The sequence below is a fragment of the Rhinatrema bivittatum genome, unplaced genomic scaffold, assembly GCF_901001135.1.
Source record: "Rhinatrema bivittatum unplaced genomic scaffold, aRhiBiv1.1, whole genome shotgun sequence".
NCBI lineage: Eukaryota > Metazoa > Chordata > Amphibia > Gymnophiona > Rhinatrematidae > Rhinatrema > Rhinatrema bivittatum.
Window position 1 is genome coordinate 13,733 of NW_021820370.1, and position 25,226 is coordinate 38,958.

At 46.0% G+C, this 25,226-nt stretch overlaps 1 long non-coding RNA gene across 1 annotated transcript; it reads right to left on the minus strand.

Annotated features, from left to right (window-relative positions):
• Positions 1-367: 367 nt before the first annotated feature.
• Positions 368-24,945, minus strand: LOC115081573. Its single transcript, XR_003853832.1, has 3 exons — positions 24,893-24,945; positions 24,589-24,681; positions 368-416 (listed from the first exon to the last, which is right to left on the minus strand). It is a non-coding gene; the product is annotated as an uncharacterized LOC115081573 (long non-coding RNA).
• Between the last annotated feature and the right edge of the window lie 281 nt (positions 24,946-25,226).

Here is a 25,226-nt window from a genome sequence, read left to right on the forward strand (position 1 = left end):
CCGCCTCGAGCCACCAAGCTGTCTGAGAGCCATGTGCTCCCAGACAGCATGGCTAGCTCAGCCTGCTTATCTGCGGGGAAAAATAATTTGCTTCTGAGATTTGAGAGAGTATGCTATGACATGGCACCATAAAATGACATCAGTACTTGTGTGGTTGATTGTTTCTGCTTGTCTAGAGAACTTAATATACAACCCCCATCTTCCTTCCCATTCCTATACACAAATATTTTATCATCTAAGAAAATGCAAAACGCAGACTTAAGTCCATTTAACAAATATATCAAGTCTGAGGACACCTTACCAGTATAAAGTGTCCAAACACATTGGTTTCAAACACTTCTTGTAGACCATCATCAGTAACTCGGTCTTTCTGGATCAGCAGTCCCTCTCCCGTTGTAAACATATGGATAGCTTTTCTGTAATGAGACAACACCTCGAGTAAAATGTAGGGCCCAGTACTTTAGCTGCATGCTGTACAATGCCATATAGGAGATTAGGGTTAGAGGGAATCTCAGCCATTGCTCAAAAGTCAACAGGGATACCTATTGGCCAGAATCTATATATTGTTATCAGATACCAAAAACAGCTCTGGTCTGACCAAGGACCGTCATTGTGACGGCTGGGTTAGACTAGAGAGGGTTAGAAAGATGTATAAACTATAAACAAATACTAATGAAAGTTCAAGCTACTGCAGACCTTGTAGAAATCAATTCAGACTTGAACTGGAAGCCCAAAGAAGCAAAAGAAAATTGCTGGGTTTAAGAAGAAAAATCTAATGTAATGTCATACTTCTCCAAAGAAGCATGTCTTGTACATGAAAAACTTGAACCTCTGTCACTGATAGAAATTCATGAAACACATTTATAGCTTACGATTAGAATCAATAATTAGGCTAAGAAAATTAGTAACCAAGATAAAAGTAACAAGGATAAAAAAGCTCTCCTAATTCTTCAGGTGAAGGTCTGTTTTCTCAGTTTGGTGACACCCATTAGTTTGGAGCCTGAAAGTGGCACGATCAATTGCAAAAGATCTCAGATTAGAAAAATAAGGCATCAAACAGGGGGATGTTCAGCTTATTGGGGGAATTTGTACACAATTAGAAGCCATCTTAGAAATTGTCCTAAAGCTGGATATAATATTTTTGGGAGGATTATCCTTTTTTTCTTAAAACAGGGCGCATTACATCTCTCTTCAGTGAAGGGGGGGGGGGGGGGGGGGAGAACCCTTCTGCAAGTGAAATTTACTATTTGACAAAAAAAAAAAAAAAATACCTTTGCAAAAGAATTCTTTAAATTACAAAAAATCCAAAAATCTCACTCATCCAGGGGAGAAACAGCAGAGTTCACTTTCTGCATAACAGATGTTACTGCAATCTTAGAAACACTGAAATTTCATCCATAATGCACTAGTCTCCATCACCTGTGACAGACAATCCAGGGCCCCAACAAGCCCTTTACCTACTAACTACAGTACTTTGGGGCCGATGTAATAAGATCTGCGGTGAAATTGGCGCTGTGTGTATTTTTTTTAGCGTATGAGGAAAAAGCAGGCACCTTCGTGGGATGTAATAAAGAACACATATGCAAATGAGATGCGCATAGAAAATCCACACAAAAGTAAAATCTGCATTAATGTGGTCACCCGTGAGTGAGTCACAGGGCGAAACCATTCCCCTTTCATAAAACAGTGAAGTTAATGGTCTAGGAGTGGATAGTGCAGTGGATAGTGCAATGTCTAACCTCTTCATGTTCTGTCTCTGACTGCATGGCAGCTGTACCAGCTGAAACCAGTAAGCATTGTGGCAGGGATTTCTTCAGCCAACTTGCAAATGGATCAAAGCATTTGGAAAAAGTGAAGGTAATCCATGATTACCCCAGAGCTGCATGGACATACAACCGTACTAATGCCAGCAATGGAGTAAACCGGCCTCCAGATACGACCTTTAACTTAACTCCTGCCCTGACCCAGGTGCTAAAAAAGCCACACTTGCCTACTCGCGGCTCCCTGCATAGCCCATGAAAGGAAAATTGGTTCTTACCTGCTTATTTTCATTCCTCTAGTACCATAGATCAGTCCAGATTCCTGGGTTCATTCCCCCCTGCCAGCAGATGGAGACAGAGAAAAGCTTCGCTGACACTGCATCATAAACCCCAGTGCCCACTACAGTTCCTCAATTTATAACTGTATCAAAGCAGAAAGTAGTAAAGAGAGCAAAAAACATTTGAACAAATAAACTGATTCCAACAAAACTGAATGCATCAGAGAACAATATTACAGCTGAGTGGACGACTGTCCCCTGACACTCCCCCTTCCTGAATTGGGCAGGTTCTGAATTGATCCATGCTACTACAAGAACAAAAATTAGCAGGTAAGAACCAAATTTTCCTTTCTCTGTACATACCCGGATCAGTCCAGACTCCTGGGATGTACCAAAGCCCTTACCCAGGGTGAGTCCTGGAAAGTCCCGCTCGCAAAATACTCTCACCAAAAGGAAGAGATCCCGTATCTCCCACATCTAGACAATAGCGCTGTGCAAAAGCATGCAGCAATTTCCAAGTCGCTGCCCTACAAATTTCCTGTGGAGAAACAAGCTGAGCTTCGGCCCACAAAGTTGCTTGCAAATGCGTAGAATGAGCATGCAAACCTTCTGGAACCAGGCGACCTAGAGTCATGTACGTAGAAGCAATTGCCTCCTTCAACCAACGTGCAATAGAAGCCTTGGAACCTTTGTTTGCACCACTCCACAGCACAAAGAGATGATTGGACCTCCTAAATTCATTCATAGCCTCGAGGTAACGTAACAAAGCTCTCAGCACATCCAAAAGTAGGAGCTCGCTCGCCTGAGGATCGGACGCCATTAAGGTAGGAGAAGCCGGAAGCTCCACCGACTAATTGACATGAAATGCCAAGACCACCTTTGGTAAAAATGAAGGTACCGTCCATAAGGAAACGCTCGAATCTGAAATCTGAAGGAAAGGATCATGGCAAGACAGAGCCTGCAATTCAGAAGTCCTCCGAGCTGAACAAATGGACACAAGAAAAACCACCTTAAGAGTCAAATCCTTCAACGTCTACCTCCGGAGTGGTTCAAAGGGAGCTTCACACAAACCTATAAGGACAAGATTAAGATTCCAGGATGGACAAGACCTCCGAACAGGAGGCCGCAAAGTCATGGTCCCCCTAAGAAACCTAATGATGTCCAGATGAGCCGAAATAGGGGAACCATCAATGTTACCCCAAAGAAAGTCCAGGGCGGCCACCTGCACTTTAAGGGAACTAAGAGACAAGCCCTTGGCGAAGCAGTCGTGCAAGAAAGATAGAATGTCAGGGATTAAAGCCCTCGGCGGACACACGCCCTTAGTGGAGCACCAGGTCTCAACAACTTTCCATACCCCAACGTAAGACAGGTTAGTAGACTTCCTTCTGGTTTGTAACATAGTGACGACAGACTCCGGATAACTTGTGTGTCTCAAACGCCTCTTCTCAAAAGCCATGCCTCTAGACAAAAAAGTGTGAAGCCTGGTCTAAAAATATGGGACCCTGACGAAGAAGGTTCTTCAGATGTCAGAAACAAAGTGGCCCGTCGACAACCAGATTAACTAGATCCACAAACTAAGGATGCCAAGGCCACTCCGGGGCTACCAGAATCACTTTCGCCACAGTGCTTCTCTATCCAACACAGAATCTTGCCCACCAGGGGCCAGGGGGGAAAAACAAAGTAGAACCCCAAGGCCATGTCTGAGCTAGAACATAGACTCCTTCGGCCCTGTGCTGCAAAAAGCAGGAACAAACAGCTGCACGCAAGCACAGGACTGCTACCTCAAAATCCTCTTGAGGTGTACCTTCATCTTACAGTCCTGCACATCCTTCAACAAGGCCGAACCTATCACAGGAATCGTGGTTCTCTTAGTAACCACTGAAACCGCTGTATCTACCTTAGGGAGAGAAAAAAAAGCCAAAACTCCAAATCCTGCTTCGGCAAGGAATAGAGCTTTCCCATGGACCTGCCAACCTATAAGCCAGAATCAGGAGTCCCCCATTCCGCTTCTACCAGCTTCCTAAACAACTTGTGCTACAGAAAAGAAGTCGGGGGACCACGCAGCCCATCTAGGACTGGGTCTGCTCCCTCCAAATCCTGGTCCTCTTGGGGCATCTTCACCTCAAGGACCTGAAAGTCAAAAGGAGCAAGGCATCCAGCTCTTCCCTTTCAAAAAGGCATACCACCTTAGGGTCCTCCGCCTCGTGGATCGAAACCACCGGGTCATCACCCGGACCAACATCCCCAGCTGCCGGATCAACCAGCTTCATTGGGCTCATCTCTTTGAGAAGAGTCCCCCAAAGGGGGGGACCTAGCAACCTCTGCACCGAGGGAACTCTCCTCCTGGGTGCACCTGCCCAACTGGAACCCCCTTAGCCCCCCGGAGAGCTGAGCTGGTAGTGGCTGCAGCTGACTAGCCTCCCAAGCCGCCTGTAGCCTAGCCAGAAACACATCATGAAGCAAAAGAACAAACATTGTAGAAAATGGCCTCCCTGCATCAACCCCTGCAGGGCATGGCTGAGAAACCGGCAGCAACAGGCTGTCCTCCCCCTCCAGCCCTCCCTGACTATTCCCTACATCAGATCGGGCTGGTGACAAACATGGGGGACCCTTCCCCCCTCCCCCGACAGCACGGGAAATGCCACTGAGAAATCCAATATGGCTGCCATTCCCACGCTGGCCGGGTAAGGGATCACAGCTTAACCAGAGCCCCTGCTCAGAATCAGCATGAAACCGCCCGAAGCAAGACACTGCTTAGCTGCTGGAGGGCAGACAGAGGAGCCCTTCCCACCATCCACACCCTGTTCAAGTGTGAGAGCACAGAGCTGCACGAACAGCATGCCGAGCCACAAGTCATCAAGAAGGGGAAAAGCCACAATAAACCCCCAAAAGGGAAACACTCACCTTAAAAAAGCTTGTCTAACTGAAAGAAACCTAAGAGGAGGAAGCCACCTGCACAGCAGAGCTGTGCTCAACTGCAAACACTCTTGTCTTAGCTTCTTTTTTTTTTTTAATTAAACTTTATCCCAAGGAGACAAACAGCCCCTAAAAAACACTAAGTCTCAAGAAAGGGCTTTAAAAGTTCATTAGAGCCTGCAGCTGCCTCAGTGTGGCCTCATGAAGGGGAGGGATCTGGACAACCAGATTTACACCCCACGGATGCACAGACCGAGCACACACAGGGACACCAACCCCTGGCTTGGCTGCCTCAACCCATTAGAATTCCAAAAACCAAAAAGAAACAACGCCCCCCGGGGAGGAAGGCTCAAAAGGAAAAAATTGCTGAAAAAAGAAAAACTGCAGAACTGCAGGATTCACCCTCTGCCATCTGCTGGAGACAGCAGAGTTGCTTACCTGTACAGGTGTTCTTCACAGGACAGCAGGATGTTAGTCCTCACATATGGGTGACATCATCAGGATGGAGCCCAATCATGGAACACTTTTGTCAAAGTTTCTAGAACTTTGACTGGCATCTTCTAGCCATGCCCAGCATGGTACTAACCCTGCATCCAGCAGGGGTCCCCCTTCAGTCTCTTGTACAGCAAAAAATATGTGCGAAAAATAAAATAAATCGTAAGCAAACCCAACTCTGCGGGGTGGTGGGCGGGTTTCGTGAGAACACCTGTAACAGGTGTTAACAGGTGTTCTCACAGGACAGCAGGATGCTGTCCTGTGAGAACACCTGTTACAGGTAAGCAACTCTGCTTTCTCACAGGACAAGCAGGATGTTAGTCCTCACATATGGGTGAATAGCAAGCTGAGGATGCCTGAGGAATGCACCAAATGCACCCAAAGACATGCAACAGGCACAACAACAGGGGTGGATTTTGGTAGGAGGGCATCCTGAAAACCCTGAACAGGTCGCTGGAAGGATGTTGGGAAGTTAAGCTGAGAATAAGTTGCGTAGGACCGACTGGCCAAAAATGGAATCTTGTTTGCCAGCTTTGTCTAGGCAGTAATGGACTGCGAAAGTATGGAGAGAACTCCATGTGGCAGCCTTACAGATGTCCGAAAGCTGAACCGAACAGAGGTGCGCCACTGAGGTTACCATGGCTCTGATAGAATGTGCTCTTACACGTTCTTGGAGCGGCAGGCCTGCTTGCTGGTAGCAAAAAGCAATGCTGTCCGCCAGCCAGTCTGCTTGCCCACTGGAGTACCCAGTTTGTTCTTATCGAAAGAAACAAACAGTTGAGTGGACTTCCTATAGACCGACAGGCGCTCTAGGTAGAAGGCCAGAGCACGTTTGCAGTCCAAGGAATGCAGAGCCTGTTCTCCTGGGTGGGAGTGGGGCCTGGGAAAGAAAGTAGGTAGTATGATTGATTGATTGAGGCGAAACTCTGATACTACTTTCGGTAAAAATTTAGGGTGGGTGCGTAGCACTACTCTGTCATGCAAAATTTTATGTAAGGTGGGTAGGTGACTAATGCCAGCAACTCACTAACTCTGCGAGTGAACGTTATAGTGAGAAGAAATAGCATAGGTCGCATGAGTGGAGAGGCTCAAATGGGTGTTTCATGAATCGCCCTAAAACCACGTTTAGGTCCCAAGTGGGGGCCGGAGGGTGTAGTGAAGATTTTAGGTGGAGTAAGCCTCTCATGAAGCACGATAATAAGGGCTGTGTCGAAATAGAGACATCTCCTATCCCATTATGGAAAGCGGCTACCGCGCTGACATGTACCCGTATGGAGGAAGTTTGTAGGCCAGACTCTTTCTCCATCGTGGCAGGGATGCCACCGCTGCAGCTTTCCCCCGGACTTCCTCTAGGCACAGGCGCACGCCTCTTCTCCTTATTTAAAGGGCCAGTGGCGGGAAAAGCCCACGGCCCCACCAGATGACATCATCACCATATTCCCTGGTCCAGCCCTATAAAAGGGCTCTGCTTCAGTTCCTCGGGGCCTTCAAATCTGATTCCATGGTCGTCCATGTCTCCTCTTCTCCAGTCAAGGTTTTCCGTGGTCTGCTCCTGTCCAGATGGCTTTGTGTTCCACGTTCTTGATATTCCTGATCCTCTCCGTCTGATGTTCCTGGTCTCGCCCCTCGTCTGAGCTCCTTCGTTGCATGTTCCTCATCCAGGAGTCCTGATGTCCAGAAGCCCTCATGTTCCTCGTCCTGATGTTCCTGATCCAGTGTACTGGATGTTCCGTGTTCCAGTCCTGGTCCTGATGTATGCCTCGTCTCCTGCTGCTCGTCCTCCTTCCAGGTTCCTTTGTTCTCTACCTTTCCGGGCATGCCACCATCGTGGTCCATGTCCACCCCATGGGGAGGACTGTGTAGGATGCCTTTTGGTACAAGGCCTACTTTCATTCCTGCAGCGCAAGTCTCCGGAAGGCCCTTGTTTTTAATGCTGAGGTCTGTTCAAGAATTCCGAGTTTTGAATCCTGAGTCTTGTATCCTGTCCCGGTCTTCAGAGTACCTTGCCTGCTTCCATCCATTCCCAAGACTCTGCCAGAACCTGCTCTGCGACCAGCCACAGGCGGCTGCGTAGAGCATGCCTCGGTGCAGGCCTCTCCTGAATCTTCGACGTGTCCTGGTTTCAAGATCCATTGCTTCGCCTGGAGTCTGCTTCACTTCCAGCGTGGTCCATGACGAGCCATGGGCAGCTGTGTAGGGCGTGCTGCAATGCAGTACTCACCCAGTACTATCCTTTATCCTTGCCCGAGACTTCCAGCTTCCTCTAAACCTCCTCAGAGTCTTCCAATACCCTTTCAAGTCCTTGTCTGAGTCCTCCTGGTATCCTGAGTCTTTCACGTCCTCCTGGTATCCTGAGTCTTCCAAACAACCTGAGTCTTCCTCATATCCTGAGTCTTCGTCTGAGTCCTCAGTCCAAGTTCTCCAAGTATACTGACTTTTGTCCGTGTCTTCCAAGTAACCTGAATCTTCTGTTCCAGTTCCTTGTCTCGTCTTGTTCCTGCCCTCAGCCTCCATCTGGCCTCAAGCACTCATCGTTCCCTAGCGGCGGGTCTGGAAGGGCTACTGAGTGCCCAGAGGGCTACTCCTGAGACCAGCATTGCTTGGCTGGGCCTCACTGGTGCGTGCAGGTCCAGTGGCGGGCTGAGCCTGCCTTGTTCCAGTTTCTGTCGTTCCTTGCCTGGTCCGGTCCAGCCTTGTTCCCACTCTGCCCGCGCCTGTACTCGTTCACCTCCCTCGGTGTGCGTCTTGGGGCGCCTCCCTGAGCCGCCCAGTGGCCCAAGGGCTCACTATCTCCCAGAAGCAGGTGACCGTGCCTCCGCATCCCTCTATATGGACTCTACGGTCGCGCTCGCAACAACTAGACTGGTTACAGCTGTAGAAGAAACTGCTTTCGCTGGCCAGAAGGTATTACTGGCAATTTTACTTCGTATTAGGCGTACATCAGCTCAAACCACAAATCTAAATCCATTTGAAATAATTACTGGATGCCCTATTCAGTACCCCCTGCTCCAGGGATGAATTTAACTGAAATGATTTATCTTGATTAATTGATTCAATGATCTCATATTGCAAAATACTAACTGAAGCTATTGCTAGAACATCTCACTAGGTCAAAGAGGCACTGCCAAAACCTGGAGTGGATATTGCACATGGAATATAACCTGGTGATACCATTCTCATTCGAAATTTCCTTTGAGGAACAACTCTTGAACCTTGTTGGGAAGGGCCCTATCGAGTTCTTCTCGCCACATCCACGGCTGTAAAGGTCAAAGAGAAAAAAGCCCGGATTCACGCCTCCCACATCAAAGTTTGCAAGCCAACAATAGGAATAGAAGCAGATGGTAACAGACCAGGACAGAAAGCAGATGACTGAACAGACCAAACTCCAAACCAGGAATAGAAACAGACAAATACTTAAAGCAAGGAGTGTGAACATAATCCCTCCTCCTTTGCCTATTGCCTTTCAAGATCACACCATGGAAACACTGAGAGGAGAGGATCACCTTGCTGGTGGCTGAAAGGAATCAGTAAGTTTTTGCTTGGGACATTGACATTGACTTTTTTAAAAGTATTGGGGCAAAGTTAACTATTTGGGAATATTATTTAGTGTGTTTGTGTGTTTGTGCCTTTAATAGTCAGTCAGTGAATAAAACAAGTTAGACTGTTTGCATTTTTAAATAGTCAGTCAATAAGGTAGCAGTAGGTAAGCAGTAAATACACAAGTTAGACTGTTTGTATTTTTAGTCAGTCAATAAGGTAGCAGTAGGTTGGCAGTGAATAAATAAACAAGTTAGACTGTTTGTATTTAGTCAGTCAATAAGGTAGCAGTAGGTAGTGTGTTTATTTTTTAAAAGTCTGCCTGACTATTAAAGTGACCTCCAGACTTTTAAAGAGCTAAGTGTTTTATTTAATAAATAACTGAGTGCATTGTATTGAAAAACAAAAAAAACACAAAAAAAAAAAAAACCCCCCCACAAAAAAGTAGCCAGAAGCTAGAAATAAGCTAGGAGCAGTATATACCAAAGTAAAAAAGTTGAATAGTTCAGCTCAGTTACTCACCTTGGAAAGGTGTTGAGGTAGTGTGATTAGGTTTGAATAGAGAACAACATTTGTTAATCAAGGGAGCTGTGAGTCACTCAGGCTGACTAACTAAAGTTAGACTGTTTGTAATTCCCAACCCTCCCACCCCTTGCCCACCCACCCCAAGCTCATCCCTTAATTTATAGGCAGGTGCCACTTGCACAAAAAAAAAAACAAAAAAAAACCCCATCAACAAAAACTTTACTGAGAATTCGATCAGACTCCAGTAGGCCACTACCAGACATATAGTGAATTCACTAATACATTTAAAGGAACTTAGACACATTCCTACTCCCATAGCAACCTAAAACTTAACTAGGAACTGATCAAAATTGAGATGAAGGCAGCAGTCCAGCAGCAAGAGGGGGGCTTTCCAGTCTTTTGCATCGAGTGTCACATGTATGATTTTTTACCCACCGGTGAGAAGTTGTACATGTGCATGCGATGCAAAGAGCTCCTGGCTCTCAGAGAACGAGTCCGATCTCTGGAGGCTAGAGTGGCAGACCTGGAGGAGCTGAGGGAGACAGAGAGGTATATAGATGAGACCTTCAGGGACATAGTAGTCCAGTCCCAACTTCAGACTGGCAGCCCTGGTGCTGCCTTGGAGGAAGAAGGTCTCATAATGGGAGAGCACCAACCAGATGTAACAGGAAAGGATCCTGTAGCAAGGACCTGCTCTCTAGGTGATGCATTGTCCTTTCGCACTGAGGATATCTCCCCAAGGCCTACTGCCCAGGAGGGAAGGGTTAGGTCGGCCGTCATAGTTGGTGATTCGATTATTAGGAATGTAGATAGCTGGGTGGCGGGTGGGCGTGAGGATCGCCTGGTAACATGCCTACCTGGTGCGAAGGTGGCGGACCTCACGCGTCACCTAGATAGGATTTTAGACAGTGCTGGGGAGGAGCCGGCTGTCGTGGTACACGTGGGCACCAACGACATAGGAAAATGTGGGAGGGAGGTTCTGGAAGCCAAATTTAGGCTCTTAGGTAGAAAGATTAAATCCAGAACCTCCAGGGTAGCGTTCTCTGAAATGCTCCCTGTTCCACGCGCAGGTCACCAGAGGCAGGCAGAGCTCCGGAGTCTCAATGCGTGGATGAGACGATGGTGCAAGGAAGAGGGATTCAGTTTTGTTAGGAACTGGGGAACCTTTTGGGGAAGGGGGAGTCTCTTCCGAAGGGATGGGCTCCACCTTAACCAGGGTGGAACCAGACTGCTGGCGCAAACCTTTAAAAAGGAGATAGAGCAGCTTTTAAACTAGAACAAAGGGGAAAGCCGACAGTCGCTCAGCAGCGCATGGTTCGGAGAGATGTATCTTTAAAGGATACTAATGATGCATTAGAATTAGGGCATCCCGACAGTGAGGTTCCAATAATTAGAAAAGTAGTCCAAGTGCCTGTAACTAAAAATTCACCTGAGCTAAAAAATTCTAACTTATCCCTATCAATTAAAAAGCAGAATAAAAATACAATCAAAAAACAAACTTTGAAATGTTTGTATGCTAATGCCAGAAGTCTAAGAAGTAAGATGGGAGAACTAGAATGTATAGCAGTAAATGATGACATAGACTTAATTGGCATCTCAGAGACATGGTGGAAAGAGGATAACCAATGGGACAGTGCTATACCGGGGTACAAATTATATCGCAATGACAGAGAGGAGCAGTCGGGAGGAGGTGTGGCGCTTTATGTCCGGGATGGCATAGAGTCCAACAGGATAAACATCCTGCATGAGACTAAATACAAAATTGAATCTTTATGGGTAGAAATCCCTTGTGTATCAGGGAAGACTACAGTGATAGGGGTATACTACCGTCCACCTGGTCAAGATGGTGAGATGGACAGTGAAATGCTAAGAGAAATTAGGGAAGCTAACCAAATTGGTAGTGCAGTAATAATGGGAGACTTCAATTACCCCAATATAGACTGGGTAATGTATCATCGGGTCACGCTAGAGAGATAACGTTCCTGGATGGAATAAATGATAGCTTTATGGAGCAATTGGTTCAGGAACCGACGAGAGAGGGAGCAATTTTAGATCTAATTCTCAGTGGAGCACAGGACTTGGTGAGAGAGGTAACGGTGGTGGGGCCACTTGGCAATAGTGATCATAATATGATCAAATTTGATTTAATGACTGGAAAAGGAACAGTGTGCAAATCCAAGGCTCTCGTGCTAAACTTTCAAAAGGGAAACTTTGATAAAATGAGAAAAATTGTTAGAAAAAAACTGAAAGGAGCAGCTACAAAAGTAAAAAAATGTCCAAGAGGCGTGGTCATTGTTAAAAAATACCATTCTAGAAGCACAGTCCAGATGTATTCCACACATTAAGAAAGGTGGAAAGAAGGCAAAACGATTACCGGCATGGTTAAAAGGGGAGGTGAAAGAAGCTATTTTAGCCAAAGATCTTCATTCAAAAATTGGAAGAAGGATCCAACAGAAGAAAATAGGATAAAGCATAAACATTGGCAAGTTAAATGTAAGACATTGATAAGACAGGCTAAGAGAGAATTTGAAAAGAAGTTGGCTGTAGAGGCAAAAACTCACAGTAAAAACTTTTTTAAATATATCCGAAGCAGAAAGCCTGTGAGGGAGTCAGTTGGACCGTTAGATGATTGAGGGGTTAAAGGGGCACTTAGAGAAGATAAGGCCATCGCGGAAAGATTAAATGATTTCTTTGCTTCGGTGTTTACTGAAGAGGATGTTGGGGAGGTACCCGTAATGGAGAAGGTTTTCATGGGTAATGATTCAGATGGACTGAATCAAATCACGGTGAATCTAGAAGATGTGGTAGGCCTGATTGACAAACTGAAGAGTAGTAAATCACCTGGACCGGATGGTATACATCCCAGAGTTCTGAAGGAACTAAAAAATGAAATTTCAGACCTATTAGTAAAAATTTGTAACTTATCATTAAAATCATCCATTGTACCTGAAGACTGGAGGATAGCAAATGTAACCCCAATATTTAAAAAGGGCTCCAGGGGCGATCCGGGAAACTACAGATCGGTTAGCCTGACTTCAGTGCCAGGAAAAATAGTGGAAAGTGTTATAAACATCAAAATCACAGAACATATAGAAAGACATGGTTTAATGGAACAAAGTCAGCATGGCTTTACCCAGGGCAAGTCTTGCCTCACAAATCTGCTTCACTTTTTTGAAGGAGTTAATAAACATGTGGATAAAGGTGAACCGGTAGATATAGTATACTTGGATTTTCAGAAGGCGTTTGACAAAGTTCCTCATGAGAGGCTTCTAGGAAAAGTAAAAAGTCATGGGATAGGTGGCGATGTCCTTTCGTGGATTGCAAACTGGCTAAAAGACAGGAAACAGAGAGTAGGATTAAATGGGCAATTTTCTCAGTGGAAGGGAGTGGACAGTGGAGTACCTCAGGGTTCTGTGTTGGGACCCTTACTGTTCAATATATTTATAAATGATCTGGAAAGAATACGACGAGTGAGATAATCAAATTTGCAGATGACACAAAATTGTGCAGAGTAGTTAAATCACAAGCAGATTGTGATAAATTGCAGGAAGACCTTGTGAGACTGGAAAATTGGGCATCCAAATGGCAGATGAAATTTAATGTGGATAAGTGCAAGGTGATGCATATAGGGAAAAATAACCCATGCTATAATTACACGATGTTGGGTTCCATATTAGGTGCTACAACCCAAGAAAGAGATCTAGGTGTCATAGTGGATAACACAGTGAAATCGTCGGTTCAGTGTGCTGCGGCAGTCAAAAAAGCAAACAGAATGTTGGGAATTATTAGAAAAGGAATGATGAATAAAACGGAAAATGTCATAATGCCTCTGTATCGCTCCATGGTGAGACCGCACCTTGAATACTGTGTACAATTCTGGTCGCCGCATCTCAAAAAAGATATAATTGCGATGGAGAAGGTACAGAGAAGGGCTACCAAAATGATAAGGGGAATGGAACAACACCCCTATGAGGAAAGACTAAAGAGGTTAGGACTTTTCAGCTTGGAGAAGAGACGACTGAGGGGGGGATATGATAGAGGTGTTTAAAATCATGAGAGGTCTAGAACGGGTAGATGTGAATCGGTTATTTACTCTTTCGGATAGTAGAAGGACTAGGGGACACTCCATGAAGTTAGCATGGGGCACATTTAAAACTAATCGGAGAAAGTTCTTTTTTACTCAACGCACAATTAAACTCTGGAATTTGTTGCCAGAGAATGTGGTTCGTGCAGTTAGTATAGCTGTGTTTAAAAAAGGATTGGATAAGTTCTTGGAGGAGAAGTCCATTACCTGCTATTAAGTTCACTTAGAGAATAGCCACTGCCATTAGCAATGGTTACATGGAATAGACTTAGTTTTTGGGTACTTGCCAGGTTCTTATGGCCTGGATTGGCCACTGTTGGAAACAGGATGCTGGCTTGATGGACCCTTGGTCTGACCCAGTATGGCATTTTCTTATGTTCTTATGTTCTTATATATCTATTTTCTGATCAGTAGTATACTACTGCCCTACCCACACCTTACAAACACTTATAGTGCTTTGATTCCTTTAACTTAACTTTGGATTTGTATGAAATCTGGACAATAAGCTTTGGGTCATTTCGTCCCACTTCTTGATTCAATGAATTAGACTACCTTCTCTATTAGTAATGCTACTCAGTGTCAATATTTCCCACTAAAACTTCCTGACTCTCCTGCAAACTTGTGTGTTCAATGGATCAAGTCACAAGCAAAAGTACCTTCCACTGAACTTAATTGTAATAAAACTATTAAGGTATATTCCAGTGCTACCAGGCCAAAGGCCTGGAATTCTTTTCATAAAGATACTACACCTATTGTATAACTCTAAGTCCAGTTCATTAACAAATTTTTTATTAAATCAGCATGCGAAGGATTGTGTCATAAATGTATATATACGCTGTATTTATTTGCTCATAAAAATCAATGTGATAGTTTCTTTATATAACATTTAACATATTTATGACAACATATTTATGACAAGCTTTCACATAGCGATTTAATAAGAAATGTACTAATGAACTGTTTTTAGTTATACATTAAGTATAGTATCTTTATGAAAATAGTCTGAGCAATTCCAGGTCTTTGGCATGATCCTGGTAGCATTGGAATATACCTTAGTTTTATTACATAGTTCAGTGAAAAGTACTTTTGCTTGTGACTTAAATGCAAAAAAAAAAAAAATCTTTTCGAAAAAAATTATCTTGTGGTACTGCAATCATGTATAAAGAGTGGCTGGTGGTCAGTTAATAGGTAACCTGGATGGTACCTTAATTAGTGAATATATGAAACTACCACGCTTACCTTTTTATATTTTGTTTATGGACAGATAAAGCAGTTGTTTCCACCACATTTTTGATACAACTGAGATGTGTTATTGGCTTTTTCAACTGGTCACATGGTTAACCCACGGAGTGGAGATTTGTTTCTATTTTTGATTAATTATATCTTTCAAAATCTGGTAACCCAATAGCCCCGGTCTTCCAAGAACCCATTAACTAAATTAGTTTCAATCTGAGTTTCTTTCATTGCCATAGAAATTTGGACAACATCCCATGTAATTTCCTGATGCCCTTTTTCGGGATCCACAGCAGAAAGAGTCACATCATGTATAACCATTTTAGGAATAAAACTATCTTGAAAAGATTAACTCTACCAACTAATAAACGTGGGAGAGAATGCCATTGAGCCAACTTGGCCTTCATCTTTACCAGCATGGATAGGGATGTTAACTAGGGATGTGAATCGTTTTTGAACGATTAAAATTATCGTCAGATAAAGTGCACGATACAATACAAATGTCCACGATTTATCATCAGGGGCATTTGTATTGTATCGTTAAATAGGGCACACCAAAAAAGCCCCTAAACCCACCCTGACCCTTTAAATCGACCCGACCCGTCGCTATTTTTTTTTTACGGAGGCCCGCGCCGCAAAAAAAAAAAAACAAACCCATCTGACCCTTTAAATCGACCCCCCCCCCCCCCTCCCGACCCATCGCTATTTTTTTTTTACGGAGGCCCGCGCCGCAAGAAAAAAAACAACCCATCCGACCCTTTAAATCAACCCCCCCCCTCCCGACCCCCCCAAAACCTTTTAAAGTTACCTGGTGGTCCAGGGGGTCCTTGGGGGGCCTCGGGGAGAGAGCCAGGGGGTCCTCGGGGAAAGATTTCCCAGGCATCAGCTGTTCTAAAAAAAAAAAAAAAAAATGGCGCCGATGCCCCTTTGCCCTTACCATGTGACAGGGTATCCGTGCCATTGGCCGGCCCCTGTCACATGGTAGGAGCACTGGATGTCCGGCGCCATCTTTACTCATCAGCCCATATTATACTATGGGCTGATGAGTAAAGATGGCCGGCGCCATCTTTAAAGATGGCGCCGGCCATCCAGTGCTCCTACCATGTGACAGGGGCCGGCCAATGGCACGGATACCCTGTCAAATGGTAAGGGCAAAGGGGCATCGGCGCCATTTTTATTTTATTTTTTTAGAACAGGTGATGCCTGGGAAATCTTTCCCCGAGGCCCCCCTGGATCTCTCCTCTCCCCGAGGACCCCCTGGATCTCTCCCCGAGGTCTCCTGAGGCCCCCCTGGACCACCAGGTAACTTTAAAAGGTCTTGGGGGGGTCGGGAGGGGGGGGGGTCGATTTAAAGGGTCGGATGGGTTTTGTTTTTTTTTTGCGGCGTGGGCCTCCGTAAAAAAATAATTAGCGATGGGTCGGGTCTGGAGGGGGGGGGGGGGTGTCGATTTAAGGGGTCGGATGGGTTTTTTTGGTTTTTTTGCGGCGCGGGCCTCCGTAAAAAAAAAATAGCGATGGGTCGGGTCGGGAGGGGGGGGTCGATTTAAGGGGTCGGATGGGTTTTTTTGTTTTTTTTTGCGACGCGGGCCTCCGTAAAAAAATAATTAGCGATGGGTCGGGTCGATTTAAGGGGTCGGATGGGTTTTTTTGTTTTTTTTGCGGCGCGGGCCTCCGTAAAAAAATAATTAGCAATGGGTCGGGTCGGGTCGGGAGGGGGGGGGGGGTCGATTTAAAGGGTCGGATGTGTTTGTTTTTTTTGTGGCGCGGGCCTCCGTAAAAAAATAATTAGCGATGGGTCAGGTCGGGAGGTCGATTTAAAGGGTCAAATGTGGGTTTTTTGTTTTTTTTTTTGCGGTGCGGGCCTCCTAAAAAAATGTGAATTGGAATCGGAAATGATTCCAATTCACATATCTTAACGATCAGATTCGAGCCCCCCCGCAGCCAAATCTGATCGTTAAGACGATCTGGCACACGATTCACATCTCTAATGTTAACCTAATAGAGCCTAGGAGCATCTGAAGAAAGATTAATCCCCAAATTTCTAAACAAGTCTCCCACCCATTTCAAAGGAAAATCTGGACCCCAAAGAGTTTGTACCCGCATCAAAGTGCCCATAGCCTCAGATTTATCTAAATTAAGTTTCAACCCTGAGATAGAAGCAAAAATAGCAAATTCCTGTATCTGCCTTCAAAGAATTAACTTGGTTAACTAACATATCTGCAAAAGTAGCAAATTTAATGGAGAAATTACTTACCTGATAATTTTGTTTTCCTTAGTGTAGACAAATTGACTCAGGACCTGTGGGTTTATGCTCCCCTGCCAGCAGATGGATTCGGAGCAAGCTGATGTCACAGTATATATAGCCCTGCAATGACCTCAACATGCCAAGTATTCTCTTCAAAAGCAACTGCTGACAGACTAGCAAAAAACCTGATTGAAAAACCTGATTAAAAAAAGGTAACCAGAACTGTACTCAACCAACCCAAACACTGAACTCATGTAAGATTCGAAGTACCGCAAAAGCTAGGGACTAGATGAACACTTACTAGAAATCCCTGGGGACCCACAACCCTACAGGAGGACTATTGACAGACTCATGTGGCAGCCAAGGGCGGGAAACTGAGTTCATCTGTCTACACTAAGGAAAACAAAATTATCAGGTAAGTAGTAAGTTCTCCATTTCCTAGCATATAGAAAGATGGACTCAGGACCAGTGGGATATACCAAAGCTACTCCCCAACAGGATGGGAGGCTGCCCGCAGTCCAGTCAACACCGCATGGCAAAGGCTGCATCCTCCAGGGCCTGCACATCCAGACAATAAAACTTGGAAAAAGTGTATAAGGACCATTGCTGCGAGGACTTACTCCCAGGTTCCTCCCTGCTCTATGGACCTGCATAACTTCACTACAGATTCCGAGTACTTCATTGACCGTACGCTTCTCGGCATTCCCCGCCCCTCAGGTAATGCTACTTCGCTCCTAGACTCTTGTTTTCTCCAGCTGAGTCTGACGTCAGCTGTGCTGTCGTACTATGGCCCGCCTTCATGGGTCACTCTCTCCTGCTCCACCTCCAGGACTGCTGTATCTCATCCTGCAGCCAAGGCTCCGCCTCCCGACTGTGAGGCCCAGCGGGGCTCCTCCCCCTGGTCGATTACACCTCTCACCTCGGCCTAATGACCCACTCACTTACTTATTCTAACAGAATCCCAACAGATTGCCAAGTCCATGGACCCGGCCCAGCTTTCGGGCCTTCAGACCATCCCCGGTCTGGCCCAACAGATTTCTGACCAGCAGAAAGTACTGGAGAGCTTGGCTAACGCCATAAATATTTTAAATAACTGGCTGGATACTGCCGCAACGTCTGCCAATCGTGCCACCAGTGCCCTTGCTGGCACCTCTTTGTTTTTCAGGAGACCCCTTGTCCTGTAGAGGCTTCATGAATGAGTGCAACATGCACTTTTCCTTGCAACCAGCATACTTTCCTGATATGGCTACTAAGACAACGTACATCCCCTCCCTATTGGAAGGGAAAGCCTTGGTATGGGCGTCACCCTTGTGGGAACGAACAGACCCAATCCTTCATGACCTGCCGGGCTTTTCTTGCCCTTTTCCGTTCTTGACAATCCTGCTCACAAGACCATCGCCGGTTCCACACTGCTGCACCTACATCAAGGTTCCAGATCCCTCACTGAGTATGTCACTGAGTTTAGAACTCTTGCGTCCAAACTACATTGGGATTTGGGCTGCCTGTGTGCGATGTTCCTTGAGGGGCTGAGTCCACACATCAAGGATGAGCTAGCAGCTCGGGAACTACAGGACACCCTGGATGCCCTCATAGATCTCGCAGGATGCATTGACTGCCATCTTCGTGAACGCTCTCAAGAGACCAGAGCACAAAAAAAGGGTGGCTGCGGGAATTCCTCGCACTCATCCTGCGCCTTCCACAAGATCGCGGCTCCACTAGAGGCCAATGAAGAGGAACCTATGCAGATGGACCGTAGTCACTTATCCTCGAAGGAGAAACGTCGCCGCCTACGTTCAGGACTATGTATGTATTGTGGTCAACCCGGACACGCGGTTCCAGCATGCCCACTCATTCCAGAAACTTCCAGGCCTAGGTCCTGCCAGAGGACTTGTCCTAGGCCTGACAATCACCCTCTCCTCCATTAACCTTACCCCGTCTTACTCAGGAACCTTGGAATTTCACACCCTTGCCTTAGTGGATTCCGGGGCCAGTGGTAATTTTATTCTCCGACAGCTGGTGGAGCATCTCCGGATCCCCATGGTCCACACTCCTACGCCACTCCTGCTCTCCTCAATCCATGGTGAGCTGTTACCCGGCAGAGTTTACTTGCTCCACAGTTCCCATCCAGTTGCGTACCGGATCCATGCACACAGAGACCATTTCTCTCCTCGTATTAGACAAGGCCATTCATCCAGTGGTTCTTGGACTTCCATGGCTGAAACTCCATACTCCACAATTCAACTGGGATACCTTACAACTTTCCCATTGGGGCAACGCCTGTCATAAGGGTTGCTTGGAGGTCGTATCACTGCTGCCTTGTTTAACCACCATGATGTCTCTTCCAGGTCTTCCGCTACAGTACTGCATGTATGCCGATGTGTTTTCTAAGAAAGCTGTGGATACACTACCACCATCACCGATCCTTTGATTGTGCAATTAACTTAATTCCTAATTCTGAGCCTCCTCGTGGAAGGGTATACCCACTTTCGTTAACCTAAACCAAAGCTATGTCAGACTACCTACAAGAGAATTTGGCTAAGGGGTTCATTCGACCTTCTAAGTCTCCCGCTGGAGCGGGATTCTTTTTCCTAGGGAATAAGGACAGCTCCCTCCGACCGTGTATAGATTACCGAGGCTTAAACGAAATTACCCAGAAAGACAAATATCCCTTACCGCTAATCTCAGAATTGTTTGACAGGCTCCAAGGGGCCAAAATATTCTCTAAATTGGATCTGAGAGAGGCCTACAATTTAGTCTGGATACGTCAGGGAGATGAGTGGAAGACCACTTTTAACACCCGTGTCGGTCACTTCGAATAGCTGGTAATGCCTTTCAGCCTTTGTAACGCTCCAGCGGTATTCCAGAACATGATGAATGAGGTATTCATAGACTTGCTCTACCAGTGCATTGTAGTCTATCTGGATGATATTCTGGTGTTTTTACGGGACCTCCAAAGCCATCACAGAGATGTTTGCAAAGTTCTTCAGCGTCTACGAGACAACAGTTTGTACGCCAAATTGGAGAGATGTTCCTTTGAACAAGAGACTGTTCCCTTCTCAGTTATGTGGCATCTAGTCAAGATTTCCAAATGGACCCTCAGAAGACCAAGAGTATCCAGGAGTGGCCCCAACCAACGAGTCTCAAGGCACTTCGCAGATTCCTGGGATTTACGAACTACTACCGGTCATTCATTCCACATTACCGCTCCTCTCACCGTCATGACTCGGCAAGGGAGCCAACCCCTCGCAGTGGTCGTCTGAGGCTATACAAGGCTTCCAAGAACTTAAAGACGCATTCCTCAGAGAACCATGCTTGCGAACCCGGATCCCTGACGACCCTTCATCATCAGAGGTCGATGGATCAGATGAAGGCATTGGTGCAGTTTTGAGCCAGCATTCCGCCCATCATACTTTACCATCCCTGTTCATTCTTCTCTCGCCACTACTGGAATCGGGGACAAAGAATTATTAGCAATTAAGCTCGCCTTCGAAGAATGGCGCCCCTGACTCGAGGGGGCTCAGCACCAGGTCACGGTATATACAGACCACAAGAACCTACAATACCTGCACCAGGCACAATGCCTTAACCATCGGCAGGCTCGCTGGTCTCTCTCTTTTACTAGGTTCAATTTCTTGTTAAGATACCAGCCAGCCGACAAAAACACTCGAGCCGACACTCTTTCCCGGTCCTTCACTACCGAGGACGTCCCGGACATTCCGCAGCATATCATCAATCCAGATAAAGTTCTCCTCTCTGCCACTTTCACTGTTCCACCTAGGAAGACTGTGGTTCCCCGTCCTCTACGTAAATAATTCTTCAATGGGCACATGATTCCCTGTTTGGCGGGCCATCCAGGTCAGGCTAGGACCCTATCACCCCAAAGGTGACCACCCCACTGGTGGCCAACCTTGAGAGATGCTCAGGCATACGTGGAGTCATGCCCCACTTGCACCTGCCAGAAGCCACTGACGGATCAACCCTGGGGTCTGTTGCCAACCACTACCACGCCCCCAGTGAACGATGAACGCACATTGCCAATGGCAACATTACTATCTGGGTTACAGTGGACCGGTTTTTGAAAATGGCTCACTTTGTGGCTCTACCTGGCCTACCCTCTGCTCCGGAGCTGTGAGACTGTTTTATCCGCCATATATTCCGAACTTCACAGACTCCCGAAGCATATCCTCTCCAACCGGGGAGTGCAATTTACGAACAGGTTCTGGAGAGCCCTATGCAAGAAATTTGACATTCCATTAAATCTTATGTCTGCTTATCACCCTCAGGCCAACAGACAGATGGAGCGACAAACTGGACCTTAAAGCAGGTTTCTCCGGGCCTACGTCAACTCACATCAAAATGATTGGTCCGAGTTATTGCCTTGGGCTGAATTTGCTCAATTCCCATCTCTTTGCATCCACCTGGGTCTTCACCCTTCCAAGTGGTATAAACGGACACCAGGCCTTATACCCGTTATCCCTGTCCGTGGCTTCTCCTGCCGGCACAAGCCACCGCTCAAGAGTTGCATAAACTCTGGGAGGATACCAAGCACCTCTGAAGTCAAAAAAATGCTACAATATGGGCAAGGCAATGGGGATAAATTGTGGCTTAGTACTCGATTCATTCGCCTGAAACTACCACCCGCAGTTCGTTTTGCTCCAAGATACATCGGGCCATTCCCTTTACTTACTCGTCAGTTGGGGCCCAGTTATATACAGTCTACGCCTACCTAATTCACTCAGGATTCATAACGCCTTCCAGGTCTCCTTACTTAAACCTCTTGTTCTCTCCGAGTTTTCCAAGAAGCCGTCTGAACCGCAACCTCTAGCCTCTGAGGGAGAATATCACTTATCAAGTACAAAACATCTTGGACATACGGAAAAGAGGAAGACATTGGGAATACCTGTTATCTTGGGAAGGCTTTGGACCAAAAGAAAACAGTTGGGAGCCAGCAGCGGAACATTCTCGACAAAGAACTGATCAAACAATTCCACATATCTCATCTGAGAAAACCTAGACCCCTGGGGGAGGACCCCTAAGAAGGGGGATACTGTTACGCTCCGCGACCACAGACGGCTGCGGGCCGCCATTGCTCACTTATCTCTTTTCACTACTCTGACTCCCATTGGGTGAACTCGCGGCTTCGGCCAGCTACCACCAGCCTTCCGGCCATCCATTCCCAGGCCTGCTCAAGCAGCATAAATTGCTGACCGACCGCCATGTTACCCGTGGGGTTCCCTAGGCGCGCGCTTTATGACCAGCTTTAACCATGTTATGACGGGAACCTCGGCAGCGTCCCTAACTGATGGGTCACACTACTCCGAATTTATATTCGCCAGCCTAGAAGCTGGCGACTTGGGAACGGAGTTTCACTAGCTGCTTCTTACAGCTTCACTTCAGCTTGTTCCTGTTTCCGTCGGTGAGACTATGGGTACCCGCTTCTCGGGGGCCCTCCTTCGCTCTCGGCTCAACCACTCCTCGGAGGACCTTTCATCGGACTTCAGCTGCCTCAGTCCTGAGATATTCTACGGAACTTCTACTTGCTTTCAGTTGATGTGAGTACCTCTTGCTAGATCCCTGTGGCTGTCTCTACATGGAATCCTCTCTGTGTACCCCGCTCTGCAGACCATTGCCATGAGGAGTCACTTCCAGGTTTGCCCCTGCTCTGCAGGACCCGCATCGTGTCACATCAGAGAAACCCCTTGCTGGTGTACCCTGCTCTGCAGACATTGCCCCGTGAAGACTTGCTCCCAGGTTCCTCCCTGCACTGTGGACCTGTGCTGTGATACCAGGAGAACCCTCGCCGGTGTACCCCGCTCTTCGGACCATTGCCGTGAGGACTTAATCCCAGGTTCCTCCCTGCTCTACCGCACCTGTGCAGTGATACTATCAGAGCGGAACCCTCCTGCATAACTTCACTACAGATTCAGATGTACTTCATTGACTGTACGCCTCTCGGCATTCCCCGCCCATCAGGGAATGCTATTTCGCTCCAGACTCTCGTCTCTCCAGCTGAGTCTGATGTCAGCCTGTGTTGTCGCACTATGGCCCACCTCAGGGGTCACTCTCTCCATTGCTCCACTCCAGGACTGCTGTATCTCATCCCGCAGCCAAGGCTCCTCCCCCTGCTGTCGATTACACCTCTCACCCTCGGCAATAAGGGCCCACTCACTTACTTATTCTAACATAATCCCAACAGGAGGATCTTGTTGAGGGCCTCAGAAGGGGCATAAAAGCCCAATGGTCATTGCTTTTAACTGCTGGATTCCTAGCAGTTCGCTGATGCTGCGCTCTTTGGGGACATGCGGCCACAGACCTCAACAGTGTTGCCTGGTCATGATCCGGACCTAGGCAGAGATAACAAGATTTGTGGCCCATCAGTGACCGATATAATCTTGTCACAGGCATAGAATTTAAATCCTGATCGAAGCATCCTATCTGAAATGGTCCTTTCCTGTGGTTTCTGATGGTGTGTTTGTTCTTTTTTTTTTTTTTTACCTCACAACAAAGATTTCTCTCAGGAGAGCTCCGTGTGCAATCAGTCACGCGGAAAAAACTTGGACTGAGGAGCCTCAGGCAATCGCGAAAGATACAAGAGGGAGCACCTAGCTGAAAGACTTTACTAATCTTAGACATACCCAGACAGCATGGCTAATTCAGCTGCTTATCTATGTGAAAATGTATGTGAAAAATGTCTCCATGGCAGAGCACGGATAAAAATAAAACTGAAGAGTTGAGGCAACTCCTGAACATGCTCAGTAGAGCTAAAAAGCTCTATCAGCTTTGAGAGAAAGTTTTTTATGTTTCAGTGGTGCCTGATGTCTAATTCTATTCAGCTCATATCTAATTCAGCCTGCTTATCGACGAAAAATGATCCAGAATGCTTCAACTTTATTGGTCCTCTGTCCTGTCTACTTGCCTACTTCTGCCCCAGCAAGGCTGCTACCCCACACAGGCATTGGTTTACTATAGTTATCAGTCCCATGGGGATGCAAACAAATTCAAACATTTTTGTTAAATTCATGGGTGCCTTCCATTTATTTTGGGGTCCATGAAAGAAACAAAATGGTATCATTTCAAAATGAATGCACATTCCTAATTTATGTAATTTATTTTATACCACTGAAATTTCTATATTTTTATAGATTTTACCCCTATTGCAGGCAGATCTGCAAAACATGGCCATGTTAGGATTATATGTTTTAGTTAAATTTGGCTTTATGATTCTTCTTGACTTTTTGCTATTAAATTTTTGTTAAAAAAAAGTTTAGCGTATGATTGTTTTTTGCTTATTGTTGTTGACTGAGTTTATAATAAATGTGTTTGTTAGTTTGTTTTTACACTACTTTCATCATCACTTTGACTGATTTAACCATATATAATTCATTTTAGATTAAAATGGACATCTTTTAAGATATGCTGACCAAGGAAAACATACTCAGGTGGAGAAAGGCATAAATCAGTTAAATAAATGCTGAAGGCACAAAAATGATGAATTATAGTGCTGATGCTAAATACCTGGAAAAGAGGCCAGAGAGAAATACTTTTATGTTGATGCGTGGATTAGGCATTATGCCAGCATTCAAGTACAGGTAATCAACTCGTTGGTACCTATGAGAAGCAAAGAAAGTTAGGAACAGTATTGACAAAAGTCAGTTTAAGTGTCTTGCAAAGCATTGCTAATAGCAGCAAATAAATAACCTGTGCAATTCCAGCCAGCAAAAAACTAACTGGAAAGCAACTTACTCATTAAACAGGTCATTAATTACTCATTGTACAGGTCATTAATTACTCATTGTACAGGTCCTTGGTGAGGCCTCACCTGGAGTACTGTGTTCAGTTTTGGAGACTGTATCTCCGAAGGGACAGACAGGATGGAGGCGGTCCAGAGAAGGGCGACCAAAAAGGTGGATGGCCTTCATTGAATGACTTATGAGGAGAGATTGAAGAATCTAAATATGTACACCCTGGAGGAAAGGAGGAGCAGGGATGATATGATACAGACTTTCAGATACTTGAAAGGTTTTAATAATCCAAAGAAAACAACAAACCTTTTCCGTTGCAAAACAAATCAGCAGAACCAGGGGTCACGATTTAAAACTCCCGAGGAGGAAGTCTCAGAACCAATGTCAGGAAGTATTTCTTCACGGAGAGGG